The sequence below is a fragment of the Gorilla gorilla genome, chromosome 6, assembly GCF_029281585.2.
Source record: "Gorilla gorilla gorilla isolate KB3781 chromosome 6, NHGRI_mGorGor1-v2.1_pri, whole genome shotgun sequence".
NCBI classification, from domain to species: domain Eukaryota; kingdom Metazoa; phylum Chordata; class Mammalia; order Primates; family Hominidae; genus Gorilla; species Gorilla gorilla.
In genome coordinates, this window is record NC_073230.2 from 62,184,935 (window position 1) to 62,206,925 (window position 21,991).

At 36.5% G+C, this 21,991-nt stretch overlaps 1 non-coding gene across 1 annotated transcript; it reads left to right on the forward strand.

Moving 5' to 3' along the window:
* Positions 1-5,612: 5,612 nt before the first annotated feature.
* Positions 5,613-5,716, forward strand: LOC115935498 (small nucleolar RNA U13). Its single transcript, XR_004071120.1, has one exon. It is a non-coding gene; the product is annotated as a small nucleolar RNA U13 (small nucleolar RNA).
* The last annotated feature ends 16,275 nt before the right edge of the window (positions 5,717-21,991 follow it).

Genomic DNA, 21,991 nt, shown 5'->3' on the forward strand with positions numbered 1-21,991 from the left:
TTCCTGCCCCTACCAATGAAATATGGGAGCGATAGTTTTGAGAGTGCCTAATTATTTGCCACCTGGGACATTCGCATATCAGAGTCAGTACAGTTTTAAGGAAAAAGATTCAAGCCCCTTTACTTAACATTTTAAACCAGATGTCTAAACATGCATTAATTAATAAAAAGGAGAATTGACTAGGCTTGTTTTTCATATATCTAGAAAAATAGATGATTAACATTTTGGAATGAACTAGGATTTTATTCGAGTAATTACTTATTCACAATGCATTATACATCCTGGAAGTAATAGCTCCATAAAAGCCGTTCATTTCCGCTTTTTCCCTAGCCGTGTGACTGGCTGGCTGGTGTTTCCGGTGGGCGTGGGTGTGTCTGGATGCTCATATGTAGAGAGGGCTGCTTATAACTCGGGAGACGCCTCGGCTCCCTCCTCCTTCTTCCCTCTTACTTTCCCTTTCCCTTTCCCTGTGTTTCTCTCCTCCCTCTTTTACACTTAAAACAGCCACTACTATTCTTCTAACTTCTTGTACAAAGTATCCATGAGCATTTGTACCTCTGTGTTTTATTTATTTGTTGCCGGTTCAGAGGAAATGAGAGAACTTTGTTGATGTTCGTGTCTCTGTTTTATCTTCATTTAATCATATTAACCAGTGAAGAGTGTTTGGTTTATTTTTTTCAGGGCCAGTTGATTATGAAAAAAAGTAATGACATGATTTCGCCTATTCTGTACTCAGTGCCACATTTACTTCCCCACTTGCATTGCTGTTTTTGAAAAAAGATTGATAATTTTAAATTATTCCTTGTATTGGAGAAATATCAACAATATATAATTTTTTATTCGGCAAACAGCATTTAAGTTTTTATCTAACCAAGAATGTAAGAGATGATTACAAAAATCTTAGCAACTGAAAAGGGATGTGTTATTGTATCAGTGATCCTAGGAAGAATATTGTGATTTCAATGGCTATGGTGACTTACTGCATGTAAATGTTATTACACTTTATTAAAAGTTACAAAGGGTGTGTTCAGTTGAAAGCACTATCAACTATCCTTTGACAAATCTGGTGGATCATACCAGTATTTTGCAGTGTGTCATGTTTGACACAAGGGGCCAAACAGAAGTTAAAATATAAAGATATGTTAATCTCTATTAGTGTAAAGGAGGTGCAAAATAAAATAATTTGCTGAATAAGTTAGCCTAAATGAAGTAGTCTGAAAGCAATCCAATAACCCCTGGAATTTATATGCTCCCGATTTATTAAGTAGTTCACAAGGTCTGATATTTAAGAAAATTTAATATAATTATTAGCATTCTGAGATATCTGCATTTGAGTTATTATAACTCAAATGTATTTAGAGTTGTAATCAAATAATTAAAATATGACTGCATAAGTGGGGACTATTTCAGGACTTAAGATACTGGTTTGAAAATGTACATATATGAATACCATAGTCTCTAAAATATAAGACATTGAACTACTAAATCATTCATTCATACATACACATATTGATTCAGTGGAGTGTGTCTAGGTACTAAAGAAGCTGTGGTGAGCAAACTGTACATTCTCTGCCTTCATAAGGCTCACAGATTTATTATGGAGACAGTAATTTAATAGTGCTATAAATAGTAATGCTACAAAAGAGAAGTATATGGTGCTGCAAGAACACATAGTGGAACCTCCTACTCATGACATGCAGCCTACCAGACACCTCCAGCTTAGCTCAAAGAAGGAAACCTTTAAGTTCCATATTTCATATACCCATTACAGTATTCAGTCACTCAAACCTCAGTGTTGAGACAACATTGTAACAACCCACAACCCATCAGAGGCAGTGGGAGGATAGTCAGAAGAATCAGAACAAGTCTTCAGCCTTTACTGGCAACTGGGAGGAATTATAACTGGAATTTCCAGCCACAGTTTTGCCATGATCTTGTAGGCGCCTGGGAATCTTATGAGATGCAGCATTTGTCCACTAATAGTGAGAAAGTTTTCAGATGGGTCTTAAATATGACCTAGATCTAAATATGTATCACCCCAAATGCCACACGAACACACAAATTTGAAGAATCTCAGCTGAGACTGTAAGCCTCCGTGATCTTTGTAAATGGAAGTAACAAAAATGGTTTAAGACGAAAGAAGATGCTTGATATCCCTGGAAGATAGACATACGGACCATGATGAAGACTACCTCCTTGACAAAGAGGAGGGAAGAAGACTGATGGCTGCAGTAACCAGAGGAAGCTGCTGGACCAGTGTTCCTGAGTTGCACACAGGAAAATGCCCTGAAATTCCACTCTAGCACTTTTGTTATCAAGCTTCCCCAACAGAAAGCACTGTTCTGGGAGAACATACCGCAACCATTTTTCTTTATAGAGGACATCTGCCAAAGGTTGACCTTGTCAGCGGCTACATTTTGAAAAATAATTAAGATGGAGAAAGCTTCCTCCACTTATATAGAGATAGCAAGTAAAAAATTCTTGCTAAAATTATAAATTGCTGATCTTTTCTCCTACCAAGTTAGGCCATTAGTGTATTTACCACAGCTTTATGTATTTTCCCCCCATTTATCAGATTGTGTGTGTGCAGTGTGTGTGTTCGGGGGGGATCTGTCAGCATACCTTGTCAGTCGAGAAGTTTTACTGTCAACTCAGACAAGTTCCAAACATTGTACAGATTCACAGAGAAGCAAATTGGTTTTCTGGCCCCAGAAGACTCCCTGGGTTGTATTATATGAGTATAGGGAAGGCAAGCTCAGGTTGATCGATTAGTGGGAGATTGCAGGGGCACTTCTATAGTGCAGACTAAAACAGGAACCTTCCTAGAATGGCAGGGAGCTTGTGAATCAAGTCTTCCTGGATTAAAAGTCATCACAGACTATAAATTCCCAGGACCAATTCAAATATGTGAATATCATATAATTCATTAGAAATGACTACTGGATCATTTGGTTTTATGGGTTCCATGTTAGTTAGGAAGATACAATTTAAGAGGAAGATGAAAGTATATATACAATGTTTTCATTTATTAATAAAATAAAATTGGCAAAAAGTTACAATATTTTATGTTATATATTAGTCATTGAGTACCCAATAAAAGAAAATTTTCAAAAAAAAATAACTTTTTACAAGTAGAAACAGACTTCATTTGGAAACATGAAATACATTTTGTCTCTTATCTGGAAGCATTATCAATATTTAAAGATAGCATTTAAAAATGTTGTGTATGGTACCTACTTTCTCAAAGTAAATGTGTTTGCAAGAAATACACTATTTATTAGACCGGCTCTAAAGAGTAAAAATCAAATAAGTAAACAAATAACACAATTATGTTGAAAAACACAGCGTATCCAGTAAAAGAGAATAACTAGGTATTGTATTCAGTCTTATTCAGATTAGTGAATAGTTTTGTTTTCAATTATTCAATGATATAATAAAATAATTTTAACTTTAATCATGTGTGTTTTACATGCCATTTCAAATAATATGAACATTGACAGAGTTAATATAGAAATTTCTCTCAAGCTATGCTGACTGGAGATGGAGTAATATGGAGAACAAGTTCATTTATTATACTCAAGAGATTAAATTCTTCAAGTCCTAAACCTACTGCAAAAAGCCCTTATGTTTTATTCCTGGTTATAGTTCAAATCAATTGAACTAGTGGATAAATAATTAATGCTTCTTGTAAATAATTCAAGGGATTTATTTGGCTAGTATCACATTTCTTCTATGTGAGTGATTCTCTATGTTGTTGGTTATATGACCAAATTCTAACATCTCGAAAGAACAAAACACTTCTAGAGATGTACCTATTAAAAATAATTCAAGTTATTCTGTCAAATATGTATAAACTTGTATATTTTTCTTCATTAAAGCATTTACTAAGTTAATACCTCTACATATATAAACGAAGTTTTAAAGACAAATATCTGTCTATAGGAATATACTTGTAATTGATTTACTTCAAAGAAAATAAAAAATAATTCTGTGCAAATTTGTTATACCTATACTTTAATTTGTGACCAAAAAAAAAAATCCAACTTCATTGATCCCTTAAAAATCACCTTTTTTATGTTTTTATCATGTGAAAATTTGATAAAGAAAATATTACTTGACTACAAAACAGATATACACTTGGACTTAAGAAGGGGAGAATGGAAACAATTGCAATCCAGGGAAAATAAATTGTATAAACAACAACATAGGAGAACATACAGGTGGATACATTCAGGAGCTGCTGCATAATAACTGTCATGGAGTCTTGGGCTGCCAGTTGATTCCAAAGCCTGTGGAAGGAATGGCCCAGCTTGATCTCCTCGTAGGAGGGCCTGAGTGCTGTCTGCTCACTGGAAAGCATCCAGAGGAGAAGCATTCCTAGGACCCATCACTCACAAATAAGCTCTGCCTCAGAAACCTGCAGGAGGTGGATTCCATGAAAGAGACTGACATTAGCTAAAGGAGGTCAGAAGGACCCTAGGTGAGATAAGTGGCTTCAAGTATCTCAGGCCTAGTGTAGGGAATCTGATTTCAAAAAGAAATAGATAGAGTATATATTATACAGGCTTTTCCAGGGTAAGTACAATTCCTTCTCCCAGGATTGCAGCTGTAGTGACAAAGAAATACATGATTCTTAGTCTCAGTTTTGGTTTATTTTTATTTTTATTTATTTATTTATTTTTGAGACAGGGTCTTGTTCTGCCACCATGCAGTGGTGCCCTAATGCCTCACTGCAGCCTCGACCTCCCAGCTCAAGTGGTCCTCCCACCTCAGCCTCTCGAGTAGCTGGGACCAGAGGTGTGCACCACCACACCTGGCTAACTTTTGTATTTTCTGTTGAGCTGGGGATTTTCCATGTTGCCCAGGAAGGTCTCAAACTCCTGGGCTCAAGCGATCCGCCCACCTCAGCCTCCAAAGTGGTGGGACTACAAGCGTGAGTCACTGCACCTGGCCCTAGTCTGAAAACTAGGGTGTAGACAATCAACTGTGTCTTTCATGTCAACAAAGTTGTTCATTAGTTGAACAGCTAACAACCAACAACACAGTTGGTTGTCTACACAGTAGCCATCTCCTCCCATCTTCAACAACTGGACTCTGGTTTTCTTCATCTTCCTCTGAGTACTCATGTCCTTTGTGGAAAGCTGGAATCCTCCCAGAGCCAGAAGCTGCGTACTCATTAGCCTCGGCCAATTCTGAATGTCTCCTTCCTCAGTCTAGGTGTGTGGTCTGTGTGAAACACACTCTGCCTAATAGATACTAAGGAAAGTTTGCTGGAAGGCTCAGAGATGGTTTATGTCATTTGTGGTAATAGGAATAAGATGGGTTTTCTCTATTCTGCCCCTTTGGTAGGTGACCATTAGAAGGGAAACAACCATCCCTGGACTATCAAGGGAACAGCTAGAGAATTGCAGGGAAAGTAAACAGTCATTGCCCTCTTATTTTCATACTTCTTTTCTGTGATGTAATCAAGTCTTCATTTTTGATGCCATTTTTAATAAGCCATCTGTAGTTTATAGACGAGGCATTCTCAGATGCATATTAGGAGGTCAGATTCAAGTTGGAAAGACATTAAAGGCAGGTCGAGACAAGATTATCAAGGAGGCAGAAGTCTGATCCTTTTGTAGTTTATAAGCGTGATGATTGGGTTTTCATGCTCATGTGTGAGAAGTGCCTTCCTCAAACCTTGTTATGCTGTTGGTGCATTACTCATGTGATGAGAAAAAAAAAAGGAGGCAGAAGTCAGACCAAGGGGTATAGGCTTTCCTTGATCAACAGTGGGGAGTCACTGATGGGGTTTGAGAAGGGGAGCGACATGATCAGCACTGCACTTCAAAGCATTATTTTAAAAGTTGAGCGTGGGAAGGATTTAAGACAAGGCTCAGAACATTTTGCCACTTGGAATGCATTGTTGAATATTCATACAAAACTAGTTTATGGCTCAGCATAAATAATTTTTAAACACAAAGTAAAATACAGTATGTGTTGCCATGGTAGTGACAGAGCCTAGGAAGATAATGACAAGCAGAAAAAAAACGGTGCCATTGTAATTTAAATCACTATAAAGCTTTCTAGAATTTAAGTGTGTTTTCAGTCAGGGTATTTTGAATACACAGGGAAAAGATTATGGTTATTTTATCGTTCTTGCTGAGAAAGGAAAGAACAAAAGAGGGGTGTTTCCTTTTTGCACATGAGACCTGTAAAGCTAAACAAAATAAAGTTCATGCAATCAAAAGGCTGACTAGGGTTTGAAAGACTGAATGAGTCAATTAACAGTGAAGCTCCAGTGCAGAGCACAGACTGGTGAGGTGCCATTGTTAGCATTGGCTGCAGTCCGCTCATGATGATAAGAACGGCTAACAGGCATTGTCTCTGATTACATGCTAAGCTCTGCACTGACACACAGGCACGAGTCCTCTCTGTATCCTTCACCATCAATCACATGTGCTAATGGTGATGAAGTGTGATGTGGGTAAAGAAGACATTGCTGAATTCAGAGATATGATAAACACAAGTAAATAAAAAATAAAGCCATAGAAGACATAAATGGTTAATGCCAGAATTTCCAAAAGTATGAATTAATAAAGGGTATGAAAAGATGATGGGTATATAGATATTAATATAAAGGAGGTAAGTTTTTCAGAGCTTAAAATTGAAAGCAGTGTTAAGCAATTATTTAAGGGGGAAATTACTGTATATAAGAGGGAGAGAGAGGTTATACAAGCAAAAAAAAAATTCCTCAAATAAACTGAGTGCACATAACAAATGTTATATTAAGTCAATGCAAGTGAGATTTGAAAGTAGATACAGAAGAACAAACACACCAAAAAAAAAAAAAATCAAACTTCTTCGAATGTATAATTGAAGACAGTAACCTCCCAAAACTATTATGGCAAGAAGACTCACCTCTCTTAGACTCACCCACTACTATTTCTTGTATGGATGGCAGTGTGGGTGCACTTTGCATATCTCCCTTTATGAAATAGGAATAAGTGAACTAAAGGCATTAAAACTTGGGAAGGAAACTCCATCAGGGATGAGGACTCTTCTGACTATAGTCAGCCTATTTCCGTAAACCTGAAAGACTGTTCTAGGGCAGGGGTTCTTTAGGCTCCGCCCCCAGAGGTTCTGATCAGTAGGTCTGAGGCAGGGCCTAAGAATTTTCATTTCAACAAGTTTCCAGGTGATGCTGCTGCTGCTTCTGCACACTGAAAACCATTGCACAGTGTTAGAGGACTCCAAAGCTCCCTGTGTCACCCTCCTAATAACCAGTGGCTGTTCAAACTCCCTATGGCTTTCACAGTCAAGCTTCTCAAAAGGGCTGTCTAATAACAGAACATCCAGTTCCTTACTCCCATTCCCTCCTCGGGCCACTGGAATTTGGTTTAAACTTTGGACTTGCATCGGAAGCTCTAGTCAGAGTTACCAAGCTCTCCAACATCTAGTTAACCTCTTGATCTCAAGGTGCCTTGTTGACCACTTGACTTTCTGGCTCTCAGTAAGGCATACTCTTCTTGTTTCGTTTCCTGATGCCAGTGCACTGCTTTTCAGTCTCTTTTGTTGACCCCGATCTTCACTGGTTACCATGTTGTAGCTATATTTACTTATAAAAGTTTCAAAGAGATCATAGGAACGTCCTGTTTAAATCTTTAAATGGCTTCTCCCTTCACTTAGGATCTTTTCACTGTACTGCATTCACAGGACCCCTACAGTTAACCACCAATCATTCTTCAGATCAGTCTCCCTGTGGAAAGCAATCCTTGCTCCTTCTAAGAGCACCTTGAACTTTGCATTGGCTTGCTAGGGGTGCCATACAAAAGTGCTACAGATGGGTTACTCAAATACAGAGAGTACCCCATCTCTAGAGGCTGGAAGTCCAAGATCAAAGATGTCGGCAGGTTTGATTTCTCCCAAGGCTTCTTTCCTTGGCTTCCAAATAGCCCTTTCTCTGTATGTGAGCATCCCTGGTGTCTCTCAGGATGTCCATATGAACTCTTTTTATGAAGACATCAATCAGATTGGATTAAGGCCCCTCCAAATAGCACCATTTTAATTTTACCTCTTTAAAGACCCAGTCTCCAAATACAGTCACATTCTGAGGCGTTAGAGGTTAAATTAAGCCTTCAACACATGAATTTTGGGGGAACAGAATACAGTCCATAACACACTTCTGCATTGCAGCTTTTATCAGATAGAATTATAATTAAGTTATTGCTGAACTTCCCTGCACTCCCCGCTGGGGTGCTCAGCACTGAGCCTGCAGCACCTGCCACGTGTCTGCCCCATGGAAGGTCAAGGTTCACTTGTTTCCTATTGAACAAAAGAATCATGGTCAGAAAAAACCAAGGATACAATGAACTTGGAACCAGTTTTCCCACCACTTGCCTGGACATTCCCAAATACAGACTCACCAAACAAAATGCCTGTGATTCACATGGCTTAGCAGTAACCTTGCCTCTCCCCAGAAACTGGGTGGTCAGAGGCAAAGGGCAATGCCCTACCCGTTCAGGGGACAGATGTAATTCCAAGGCAGAAAAGTCAAGCAATTCAAGGGAAAGTGTTCAGAATCCAAAAATCCACTTGTTGGGCTATGTGAAGTTGATGACCAAACACCATTCTCTCCCCAGTGCACCTTCTCCAGCAGCTAAATACAAAGAATGCAAATAATCAATATCCAGTCTCCTAGTCCAGGATCTCATTATTGGATCTAATAATGCCAAAGCAAACATGGGTACAAGGAAAATCTATTCTTTCTGTGCTGCTGCATCCTTTCTTCTGCCCTTGGTCAGGCTGAACAAGACATAGTTCCTTATGTGTAGGCTGTTGTCCGACACCAGATTGTTAGACGTTATGTAGCAATCATATAAAATTAATTTAACTTTTTACTTTATGGTTAAACACAATTACTGTTCTTTGGAAAAAAAGAAACTTTACACAAATACATATAAAGTAAAAAAATGTTGTCATTCAGAAAATTGTCCCTGTCATCATATTTCCCATGTGTGTCTAATTTTATATGCATATATTAAAATATGCATGCATAGTTTATGCAAACATACACATTAAATGAAAAGGCAAGTACTCTAGTCAGTGATTTTTCAGGTGCTTTATCTTTATAGTGATCTTTCTAATTGTGAAAAATGCTTTAGATCTTTTAGGTTTCACCATTAGATCTATCTCTTGTGTCCATGTAGAACTGGTTTTGGTATATTCTGTAATGTAAAGAATATAATTATTCTTTGTTTTTTGTCTTTTTAAAATTACAAAAACTCTTCCTTTAAACATTTAAAATAAAACATTGCTTATTTAAAAACATCAAGAGATTCGATGAACTTTTGAGTAAAATGAGATGATGATCCACTGTTTCTTCTTTCCTCATACCCTCAACCCACCCCTCAGAGGTCATTACAGGTTACATTTTTCATGTAGATTTACAGACATTCTTCTTTTATACCTCATTAGTAGGCTAGTGTCATGGTCCCATTCAGGCTACTATATAACAAAGTGCCTTAGATTAAGTAACTTATAAACAATGGAATTTATTGCCCACGGTTCTGGAGGTTGGAAAGTCTAAGATCATGGCCCAGCAGATTTGTGTCAAATGAGGGCTCTCTGCTTCAGGTATGGTCCCTGTTAGCTGTGCCTTCACGTGGTGGAAGGAGCCCTTGGGCCTCATTTATGAGGGCACTAGTCCTACTGTTGAGGACAGTGTCCTTATGATCTACTCATCTCCCAAAGGCCCCACCTCGTTATATTGTTGCATTAAGAATTAGGTTTCAGCATATAAATTTTAGGTGGACACAAATCAGACCATAGCAGCTAGTTACATCTCCTCTTTTTTAATCAAATTTCAGCAATAAGTAATGCTGTAACTTGCTTTTTCATACTTAACACTTGCTTGGTCATTTCATGTTTCCAGTGTAATTTATTTCATTTTTCTTTAAAGTTACATAATATTCTAACATCATAGTGAATTTAACTGTGCAGCCATCGATTGGTATTAAATTTGTTTCTAGTTTTTTAGTATTATAAATAATATTGCAACAAATATTTCTGTGCATGCTTCATTTTACACAGAAGCAATGATGTATGCTGGACTAAATTCTAAGATTTAAATTATCAATTAAATTTTGAAAAAGACTTCCAAACTGGCTCCAAAAAATTTGTTATCAACCTGCATTCCCACCAGTAGTGTATGAGAGTAATCTTTTTTCCTACCTCATCTCAATTTAGCATATTTAAAGTTTTCTTTATTTTTTCAGAACAAATGAACAAAATAGTATCAATTGCATACTTTCCAATGTACCAATGTTTTCTTCTTAGTTTTTTGAATTCTTTGTTTTGTATTTGTATTACATATTCTTATTTCACCTTCTTTATATTAGGTTTTCAGCTTTAAATTATTTTTCAACTTATTTGAAGTTTTTATATTCATTTGTTCACGTTTTGTTGAAAGTTGAAATCTTTTTCCTGCTTTATTGATGGCAAATGCTTTCACCTGTATGTTGTTGCCTATTTACCTTTGTTTAAAATTGTTTTCACTTTTTATGTAGTTCAGCTTTTTAACTTTGTTCTTTGCTTAAGAAAGTCCCACTGTAAGATATACATACATCCCTACATACTTTTGTCTAATAGTTTAAAACTTGTAAGTTAAGTTTAGACTTTTTATCAAGTTGGACGTGGCTCTCTTTGCCACGTACGAGTCCAGATGGACCTGCTGTCAGGGAGAGGTCATGCCTGCTCACCCAAGGCCTCTCCTCCCTTCATGAATCCACTCTAGTCAGGTCTACCAGCAGCTTCTCCAAGGATCTCAACATTACCAAATCCTATGGTTGCATTTTAATTCCCCTCACATTCTGCTTGATAGGTGTGTTTGATATTGGCATCATTCCTTTTTCCTGGAACACTTTCTTCACTTAGTGTCTGCAGCAGCACTCTCTCCATTCTGGCCACTGTTCTTAGTCTCCTTGGCTAGTCATTGGCCCAACCTCTAAACATTCACATGCACAGGGCTCAGTCCTGGATCTTTTCTCTTTGTCTGCATGCTCTTCCTATGTGAGTTCATCCAGCAAAATGTCTGGGTCTTGGCATATCCAAAAACATATTTATTTTGCCTTCACATTTGTATCATAGTTTCACCTACATAAATGCATTTTCCTCAAGCCAGTCCAAAGCATAGACTTTGGAATCAGGCTTTCTGAACTTGAATCCCTTTCCACCACTTACCAGCTGTGTGTCTGTGGGCAAGTTATTTAACATCTTTGTATCTAAACTTCCTTCCCTGAAAAAAAAAAAGAGGCTAATAATAAATATCTACCTCATTGAGTTGTTAAGAAAATTCAGAGAGAAACATGTACAAAGAAGTTAGAAAAAAGACTGGGCTAAATATGTTAGCTATCACTATTATTTGATGACATTATGCTTTAAAATAGCTGGTTCTATTCTGTGCATTGCTACTTTTTAAGTAACCTTTCCAAGATTTTCTACTTGGAAAGATTTCAGCATTCTTTCTTGAAACATAGACATTTCACTAGGATGGCTCCAAGTGTGAATCTTTTTTCTCCCAAAACATTTCACCTGGGCGTTGATAAGCCTTTGGATCTAAAAGCCTGTCTTTCCTTGGTTCTTGAAATGTTTTAACAATCAATTCTTTGAATTTTGTTTGTTCTCTACCCCTATGGTTCTTCCTACAGAACTCCTATTATGTAGATATTGAAGCTTCTCGATAGATGTTCCATGCCACTTACCTCACTTTTCTCATGAAGTTTCTTCTCTTTTTCCTTTTACACTCTGTTTTTGAATACCTTTCAGCTTAATCATCCAGATCACCAAGATGTAAGTACTGCCTTTGAATTATATTCTTTTGGAAATTTTACTTACTATTTCTTAAATAATTTAGGTTGCTTTTTGCATATTACTCTGCTCATTCATTATACAGAAAAACATTCATATTTTCATTAAAGCCTCTGCTTTTCTGTTGTTAAAAATGTACCCGATAACTAAGGAGATGACTTGATTAAGACTACTATAATAGAGAAAAGTTCATTAATAAGGAATCTCTCAGAATAAAAGAAAGAAGATCTAGGATTTTGTGGAGACAGATAAATGAGTGAGTCTTGAGAAATGATGAAGGCAGGTCTTATGTCAAAATATAGAGTGGTCTTTTTAGGTTAGCCATCTCTCAGAACACAAGAGGGTGGGAAAATTTCTTAACTTTTGCTGCTGCCTTCCAGGAGCAAAGAACTCAGATAACATTGAACACTCTCAGCCATACTCATTTTGGTTTTTTGTTTATTTCATCTGATAGTTGAGTTTGGTAGCTTCCTTTCACACAAGTGAGTTACCATACATTTATGATAATTCTTTCATCTATGTCCACTGTGTGCACGTGTGTAAAATGAGAAAATGCTTATAACATCATACCTTTCAGCTATTTTCATCAGTCACACAAATCGTCATAGATGCTGCCACACTTTCCAACACAAATAATATGTCTGGCCAGCGTTGATATTTTCCTCAGTGTCTTCATTTCTTAACTTTGTCACAGTTTCTCTTGCTGAGCCCATTCCAGTGTTTCTGCGACAGGTTCCAGTGTTGAAAGTACTGCCAAGCTAGCAGCTCAGTGGATCATAGAAATTATGAGATCCTTCTCTTCCTGTTCCTTTTAATTTGAGTGGTCATATGTTGTTAGTGAAGTGGAATAGAAATAGAACTTTCCAGATGTCTTTTTAAAAATGCATTAAAACACCATACACAGGACCCCATTAGTACTGTTCATCAAGCAGGTTGAAGGAGCTCAATTGCATAAATAATAGTCTTAATTTGGTTTCCAGCTTATTTTAGTATTCAAATAAAGACACTCAAAGATTTCAGGGAGTCATCCTGCCTAATTGCCTCCACCCTATCTAGTATCTGAAGGATAGAGATTGTAAACTTCTATTAATCTCACAGCAGTTCTAAAGGTTGGACTTGTTTAAAACCATGATGACCAGGAGCACATTATATGTTTATATTTACAGGTGGGCATCCCAATAATTAGTTTCTTGGAAGTGAGTTAGGGAAATTACACTGCTTCTAACAGATGAAGAGTCCACCCGGGAGCCTCCAGGATCAGAATACCCATATTGATTTTTTTTGGTTGTGGCAATTTAATACTGCTGTTAAAAACAACTTTCAAACCCAGATGAAATGCACAGAGAAAAACTTTTCTGAGGGCATTGGAGAGATATTGAACCTGCCAGCACCTAAAAGTACAAAATTCCAGAACAGGGACCTTCCAGAGAGGTAAGCCAACATTCCTTCAGGGCATTTGCCAATTCCAGGCCCAGTTAAAAAAAACTGAGATCCAAAAATAAGGACAAGAACCAGAGAAGCCTGAAAAACGGTTACAGTGTTGCAGAGCTAGAGGGAGGGGTTAGGAAAAAACATTGGAGAAGACAGGATTCTAGAAAGAAAGAGGAAGGTCAGAGAACTCAACACTTCACCCACTCCACAATCTCATTCTCATGTCTGAAGCTGCTTGTTACAGAAGACCAAGAAGTTAAAGAAACAACCTGACATTCTTGAGAACTAAGGAAAATAGGATTAGCATAATTCAGGATCACCTGAGGGAGATAAACCCCAGAAATGGGAGAAAATTAGAGAGTGATAGAGTGCTATAAAACCTTGCATTAACTCAGGCTTGAATTGGATTAGGGTAGTTAACTCCATTGTATCTGTAGAAAGAAAACACTTTATAAGTCTCTACAATTTTTCTAATATAATGCACAGCATTTGGAATACAAATCACTCCAATAAATAGGATCAAAGGATCAAAAAAGAAGTATAAAAAACAATTTCAGAGAAACAATTTCAGAAGTGGTCTAGTTTGTTATTGGAGTTTTGAACAAAGATTTTTAAAAGATATGTATAATACATTCAGAAAATAGAAGAAAATATTTTTAATTTCTTTAAAAATATACAGCTAACAATCTAATGGAGGAGTAATGTTGCACAAAATATCTCCTGATGAATCTAATAGAAGAAAAGAAAAATGAAAAAAAGACAAATGGTTCAAATATAAAATAAATATAAGCTGATAAAAAGACAAATATATCAGTAATTATATTAAATGAAATGCCCTAAATAGTTTAATTAGAAGACTAATAATGTCATGCTAGATTATTTTCATAACAATGCACTGCTTCCAAGAAACATACTTTATAAGATTAAAAATTATAAAAGTTTAAGTAAAGATTATAAAATTTAAGTAAGTTTGAAGTAAAGACAAAACTATACCATGCAAGAACTAACCAAAGAAAGCACACGATGCTTTGCTACTGCTAGTAAATAGATATTTTAATCATGAGTCCATGCACAAGGGAGATATTATAATTCTAAACTGATATTAACCCAAAAAGCATATATGCCTTAATACACACACACACACACACACAGAGAGAGAGAGAGAGAGAGAGAGAGAGAGAAAGAGAGAGAGAGAGAATATGTAAAACTAGTAGAATGCAGCTAAACATTTGTTTAGGAAAAGTTTATTTTTAAATACAATATGAGAAATTAAAGAAAGTTAGAAATCAATTATCAAACTCTGTATCTCAAAAACTTAGAAAACAGCAGTAAATTCAATCCAAAGAAAATACAAGGAAGGAAATTATGTGTAAGTTTTTTGTTTTAAAAAAAGAAAACACATAATATAAAAAAATCCAGAAAACCAAACCTGTTTTTTTCATAAGACTAATAAAATGTATAGGCTTATATAACAAAACTGAATTATTTAAAAGCATAAATTATCAACAGCAAGGTAAAAAACAAAACATCATTAGAGATCCATTGACATTATACAATTAATAAGAGACTATTATGAACATTATTAGAGCAAACACAATTTACAAAACCTGAAATTGGAAGGAATGAAAATATAAATAGGCATCTTTATTTTAAAGTAATTAAATTTGTAATTAAAGACCTATTCATCTCATGAAGAAATATATAGGCCCAGATGACCTCATTGGTCCATTCTTTCAAGCATTAAAATTTCAAAAAAATACACAAACTTCTATGACAATGAAAATGAGGGCAGTTCAGCATTCTGTGAGGTTGGAACAAACTTGACACAAGAGATTATCAAAGACATAACAGAAAAATTATAGATCAATTTTTGTTATGAACACAGAAGCAAAAATATATGTATATAACATTGGAAATCAAATTTAGCAATATAAATATATGATAATACATCATGACCAAGTTAAGTTTATTCCAGGAATACAAGGTCAGCCAATAGTTGGAATTCAGTTTATTTCCACATGAAAAGTAAATTTTTAAAAAAAAAAAGAAAAAATACACAATTATTTCAATATATGTAGTAATATTTTTAACATCCATTTATCACTAAAACAAAAACTCTTTGCAAACTGGAACTAAAAGTTGTCCCTTAGTTTGATAAAAATATTTTTAAAATGTCTGCACAAATATACTGAATGGTGAAATAGTGAAAGCTTCCCCCTGGAATTAGGAACAATTCAAGGAGGCTCACTATGACTGCTTCTATTCTATTCTGCAGGAAATTGTAGCCAATGCAATAAGACAAAGAAATAGCAGATGTTGCTTACAAAGAAGGAATTAAGCTATCGCTATTTGCAGAGATTATGACGGTACGTATACAAAATTCAAAAGACACTGAAAATAGGCAATTAAAATTAAATGTAACTAGGTGGCTGAACACAAGATCAACACACAAAAATTAATCAATAAATCAATGTATTTATATATACATTAGTGACAAACATAAGAAAAAGTTTTCTTCTAGATATCAATTTTAGTAATAGGAAAATATCAGAAATATCTAATGCAAATTTATCTTTAAGTATAAGACTATTACTTTAAAATTACAAGACAGTATTAAAAGAAACTTAAAAAAAAAACTAAATAAATGAAAGGATATGCCAAATTCATGTTTGAAAGGTGGGTGGCAAGAGTGGCCTGGGCTGGGATGCACCAAGAATATTGTAAACATATGCTTTGCCCCAGCTTATCTATTAATTCAACTTAATTTTGATTACAATCCCAGCAGGTAGTTTTTGTTGAAGTTGGCAAGCAGATTCTTAAACTTATATGAAAGAAAAAAAAAGAACCAAGACCACCTAAGACCAATGTGTGGAAGAATAAAAGTGGATATTTTCTAATGCCATATACTGAAACATCCTAAGGTAACTAGAGTTGATAAATCCATACTAAATTATACATTGTACTATTGGTGCATTTATAAACAAAAAGACCAATGAAACAGAACAAGGACCCCAAGAACAGAACTTGTATATACATGGTCACTAGACTTATAGCAAAGTGACCCTTCAGTGTAATGGGAAATGACTTTTTAAAAAATGTAACTAGGTGTACTAGATATTAATATGAAAGAAGCGAATCTTGATCCTTCATATCACATGCATAATAAAAACAACAAAGAAAATTTAGGTCTTCAGGTGAAAGATTTAAAAATATAAAGTTTTACAAGGAACAAAGATAATATTTTCATATCATTAGAGTAGGCATATATTTTTCAAACAATGCACAAAAAGCACTTAACAGAGACGAAAATCTCGACAAATTATATTAGACTAAGTTTAAGAGCACTTGTTTATCAAAAAAGCACCATTAAGAGAGCAAATCAGAGTGGGCAAGATCTTTGTAATACACTTATCTAACCAAGGACTCATATCCATAATATGCACAAAATATCTACAAAAGAGTAAGAAAAGGAAACCTAGTAGAAAAGTGGCAAAAGATTTGAACAGATTTTCACAAAAATGGATATCCATATGAATAATAAACCTAAAAAAAGGTTCAACTTCATTAGTAGTCATTAATAGCCACTAGACAACCATTAGAATGGTTAAAATGAAAAATGCAGATAATACCAAGTGCTGACAAGGATGTGCAGTGACTAGCATGCTTGTGCGCTCCTTGTAGGAGTGTGTATTGATGCAACCTCTTTGAACAGCAATTTGGTCACAGCCTCTACACCAAGCATGTGCAAATCCTGTTATCCAGTGGTTTCTCTTCTAGCTGTGTTCTCAACAAAATGCAGGTAGCAGTTATTTAAAAGGCCTGCACAAGAATGTTCATAGTGACACCACTTATAAAAGACCGAAATTTGAAATATCCTAAATGTTCAATGGCAATGGGATGAATAAAAGGGGATTGGAATATTCATTCAATAGAATTCTATAACAGAAATACTATAATAGACCATCTATGTCCTGTAGGCCAAATCTGGCCCACAGCTTATTTTGGTATGGGCCCCAAGCTAAGAATGTTTTTTTAACATTTTTAAAGATTTGTTTAAAAAATACATCTTAATAAGACATTCGACAGAGACTGCACATGCCCTAAAGAGTCTAAAATATTTGCTACCTGACACTTTACACTTTTGTCAACCCCTACACAACACTGACATTGAATGAAATATTGCTGTATACTCTAATCTAAATGAATCTCACTGACTTCATATTGAGGAAAGAAACTAATGACAAAGGTACATACTATATTATATACTCCATTTATATGTGTTTCAAAAGCAGGAGAGACTAATCTAGGAGAGCAGATGGTTGTAACAATGGCTAGCTGTGTGGATAAATCCTGGCTGGGCGGAGGTGCAATGTGGCCTCTGAAGTGAAATGCCCTGATTTTCCATCTGAAGATGGTTACATGGGTGTGTTTCCTACATGGGAATTCAATGAGATCCACAATTGGTTTGTGGACTTTTTGGAGACCGTTTTAATTAAATCAAAATTTAAAGTAGCCTCCTAGACAAATAATGGAGCCTCAATGTCAGAATGTGGGAAATTCAGGGAGCTGCCCACAGTTACCCCCATCACCTGCCTAGCACCCCCTCCTCCAAGTGCTGCCTTCTGAATGTCAGGTTTTTCTGCAGAAGCACACTTTCTTGGAAACCCATCTTCCTGAAGATCTATTTTTGTCTACATAGGATTGCAGGTTCTTCGGTTCCTTTAGGCTTCATGATTAATTTTGTTGCATTTGATTTACACTTTTCAAAAACTCTTCTTTGTTATAGTTTTCCATCAGCTCTCATATGTACTTTACAACTTTTATATTTTTCTCTTCTTAGTCTTTATTTTGATAAAACGATTTTCAATCTTTTGTCATCAAGTGAAAGATCTGATATCATTTGAAATATAGTTATATTTAAAATATATATATATTGTGGTAAGTAGTACTTTATGCTTCACGATTGTTTTATATATATAATGACTCAGATTTCAAATAGAAGAGTAAATATTTAAGGATTGCCAAAGCAGTTTTGAAAAAAGCAAACTGAAGTATGAGTGAATGCTGAGAAATAAGGCTCAGACTAGCATAAAGCAAAACATGTTAAAAAGTTATTGTAATAAAAACAGTATGTCTGTGGTACAAGTACAGGCAAGTAGAAGAATCAAACAGAGTAAGAGTTCTGGATGAATTAAAGGCAAGAGGTGGGAGGACGATTATTAATGTGTTAAGAAAATTGGCTCATCCATTTGAAAAGGGAAGTTTTCCTTAAATATAATTCCAAAAGCCAAAGTGTTAAACTTTAAAAAAAAACAAAGTAAATAAACTTAGTAACACAAAAATACACCATCTATAAAGTAAAATACACCAAATAGACTGGAGGCTGAGCACGAAGGCTCATCCTGTAATCCCAGCACTTTGGAAAGCCACAGCAGGTGGATCACTTGAGGTCAGGAGTTCGAGATCAGCCAGGCCAACATGGTGAAACCTCATCTCTACTAAAAAAATATATAAAAATTAGCCAGGCATGGTGGTGCATGCCTGCAATCCCAGCTACTTGGGAGGCTGAGGCAGGCAAATCACTTTAACCCAGGAGGCGGAGGTTGCAGTGAGCTGAGATCGCACCACTGCACTCCAGCATGGGTGACAGAGCAGAACTCTATCTCAAAAAAAAAAAAGACAAATAGACTGGAAAGAAACTCACAACATAAATACACATATATATGCATATACATATAAATCAGAAAAGACGTGCTAAGAATATACAAAGAGATGTCAAAAAATCAAATGAGATCCCACATTTCTCTTCTCATGTGCTGCAGTCTAAACTCCATGGGATACATAAGTCCCTGTCTTTGGCCCTTTCTTCCCTCTCTCCCATTCCTAAAACTCTTCCAGTGTTCCCTGTGTAATACAGTTTGCACAATACCCCATATCGTCATCCTGTTTTCTCAATGTTGCGTTCACCCTCTTGATCTAATAGAATCTTATCCCTTCCCTGCTTTACCTTTCAAACATTGGCTGTCTGTTTTTGTTTTCTTTTCTATGACCTTCATGTTGCTAAACCTGTAGGTAAAATAAGTGCCTTTCTTGATTTTTTTTCCTTTCATTACAGACTGCTTTTCCTTTGTGCTCCAAAAACAAGACATAACAAACCAAATCAAAACAAAACACAGTTTTGGATATAACGTTATCAGATTAAATCACCTCTACCTCTTCACTGTGGCTTTTCCCTGCTGGTTCCAACGGCATCCCCTTCATTTCCCTGGATCACTAGGCCTATTTAACTCTTCGTGATTTCAATATTCAATGCTCAGGACTCAGTTCCTTGTCCTTCTCTCCTCCAGTGAGTTTTCTCCCTTTGCTGCCTCAGCCATCCCCCCATGATCTTACCCTAGCTCTTTCCATCACTGTAACCCTCCTTAGCTTTAATTTAATGCATCCCACTATGCACCCCACTTCCTATTTTTAAAATATTTCTTCCAGTACCTTGAACTCAACAATCTTTCAACCTCATGGGAACTTTTATTCTACTGATTCTACCAACATTTTTGTCAGGCAATTACTCCTTAATGGTCTCACTCCCCTTTCTACCCAACTTAAATTCTATAGCAGGGGTCCCCAACCCTGGGGCTGCTGACTGGGACTGGTCTGTAGCCTGTTAGTAACCGGGCCACACAGCAGGAGGTGAGCAGCTGCTGCGGGAGAGCACTACTGACTGAGCTCCACCTCCTGTCAGATCAGTGGGGCATTAGATTCTCATAGGAGCATGATCCCTATTGTGAATTGCACAGGCCAGGGATCTAGGTTGCATGCTCTTGATGAGAATTTAATGCCTGGTGATCCAAGGTGGAACAGTTTCATCTTGAAACCATCCCTGACCCCTGGTTCATGGAAAAATTATCTTCCACGGAACTGGTCCGTGGTGCCAAAGACGTTGGGAATCGCTGTTCTATAGGCAATTGTTAAAATCACTCTTTTTCATAATCGCTTGACAAAACTACAACCCTGGCTCACTCTGTTTCTGGGAGCACCCCTCACTTGAGCCTGTGTGCTGAATGAGGCTGGAGGACAGACAACCAAAACTAAGCGGATGTGCACTAGCTCATGACCGTCAACCTCAATTTTCATACATCTTCTATCTATGTCTTCTCTCTGTCTTATACATCTATTTTACACTTTCTCCTCTCCCCTGAAATTTTCAACAGCTTCATCCCCCTTCTCACTCTAATGTTTCCTGTTGAGAAAATTTAAGGAATCTTAAAAGAATTTCCACAAGCCTCATTTTCACATCTATGGCCTACAGGTACCTCCACCTACATACGCTGCCCTTTTGCCTATTACTGCAGAACCACCCATGTTTCTGTCTAAAGCTAATCCCTCCCAGTGGCCATGAGGTCTCCTCTTCATCGGTAAAAAAAATCTTTATCGAATCATTCTGTCAGTACACACATATGTTTTTATGTCTCCTTTTAAAAAAATAAAATAAAAATTAAAAACACTTCTCTTAATTTCCAAACCAGTTTTTCTCTCTTATCCTCTTAAACACACTCTGATATGTCCTTTAACTCGTCACTCCACCAAAACTTCTTTTGTATAGTTTATAAATGACTTCTATGTTGCTAAATCTACTGTCAATTCAAAGACATCGTTGAACTTGATCTATCAACAGCATTCTACACAATTTATTTCTTCCTCCTCCTTAATACATTTTCTTCACTTGTCATCCAAGATCCCACACTTGCCCAGTTTTTCCTACCGCCCAGGTTCTTCTGGTATTCACTTTCTTCCACAGCCCCTTCCTCTTCACCCTGAACTCTTCATGTTGCCTCACCCCAGACTCGGTCTTTCTTCTTCACTTACCAGTCTACACACACATCCTTGGCAGTCTCTTCAACCCTCAGAACTTTATACAGTTTCTCTGTGCCAAATTCCTATCTACAGTCCTGCTCCTGCACTCCCTCTCAAATTCCGGATATATTTAACATGTACTCGACTTATTTGCAGGTTTTATAGACATTCCAAACCAAATATTTCTGTTACAAAATTATAACTGTTATGAAAAAAAAAGGATTACAGTCAGGAGGACCTGCAGTGAGATGTGGGGTGCTGGTGGAGATGTGTTACTGTGTTGATTAGGGCTATGGCAGTTAACACTCACGAGGCAGTGATGTATTCTTCAAGCAGATTCTGTTCTATTCACCAGAAATACAGCAGTAGAAAGAAGAGGCAAAAACTCACCTTCTTGGAATTTACATTCTAGGCCAAAATTTATTTTCAAGTTATATAAATAATTACTTACAAAATTGATAATAAAATATAAATTGCAGGCAAGAAATAATGGATAATTAAGTATGCTTATTAAATTAAAGGTAAATGAGGATTTTTTGGGGTGGTTTTTTTTGAGACCGAGTTTGCTTTGTTACCCAGGCTGGAGTACAGTGGCGTGATCTCTGCTCTCTGCCACTTCTGCCTCCCAGGTTCAAGCGATTCTTGTGCCTCAGCCTCCTGAGTAGCTGGGATTGCAGGTGTGCACCACTATGCTTGGTTAATGTTTGTGTTTTTAGTAGAGACAGGGTTTCACCATATTGGCCAGGTTGGTCTCAAACTCCTGACCTCAAGTGATCCGCCTGTCTTGGCCTCCCAAAGTGCTGGGATTACAGGCGTGAGCCACTGCACCCAGCCATAAATGAGTTTTTGAAGACACTAT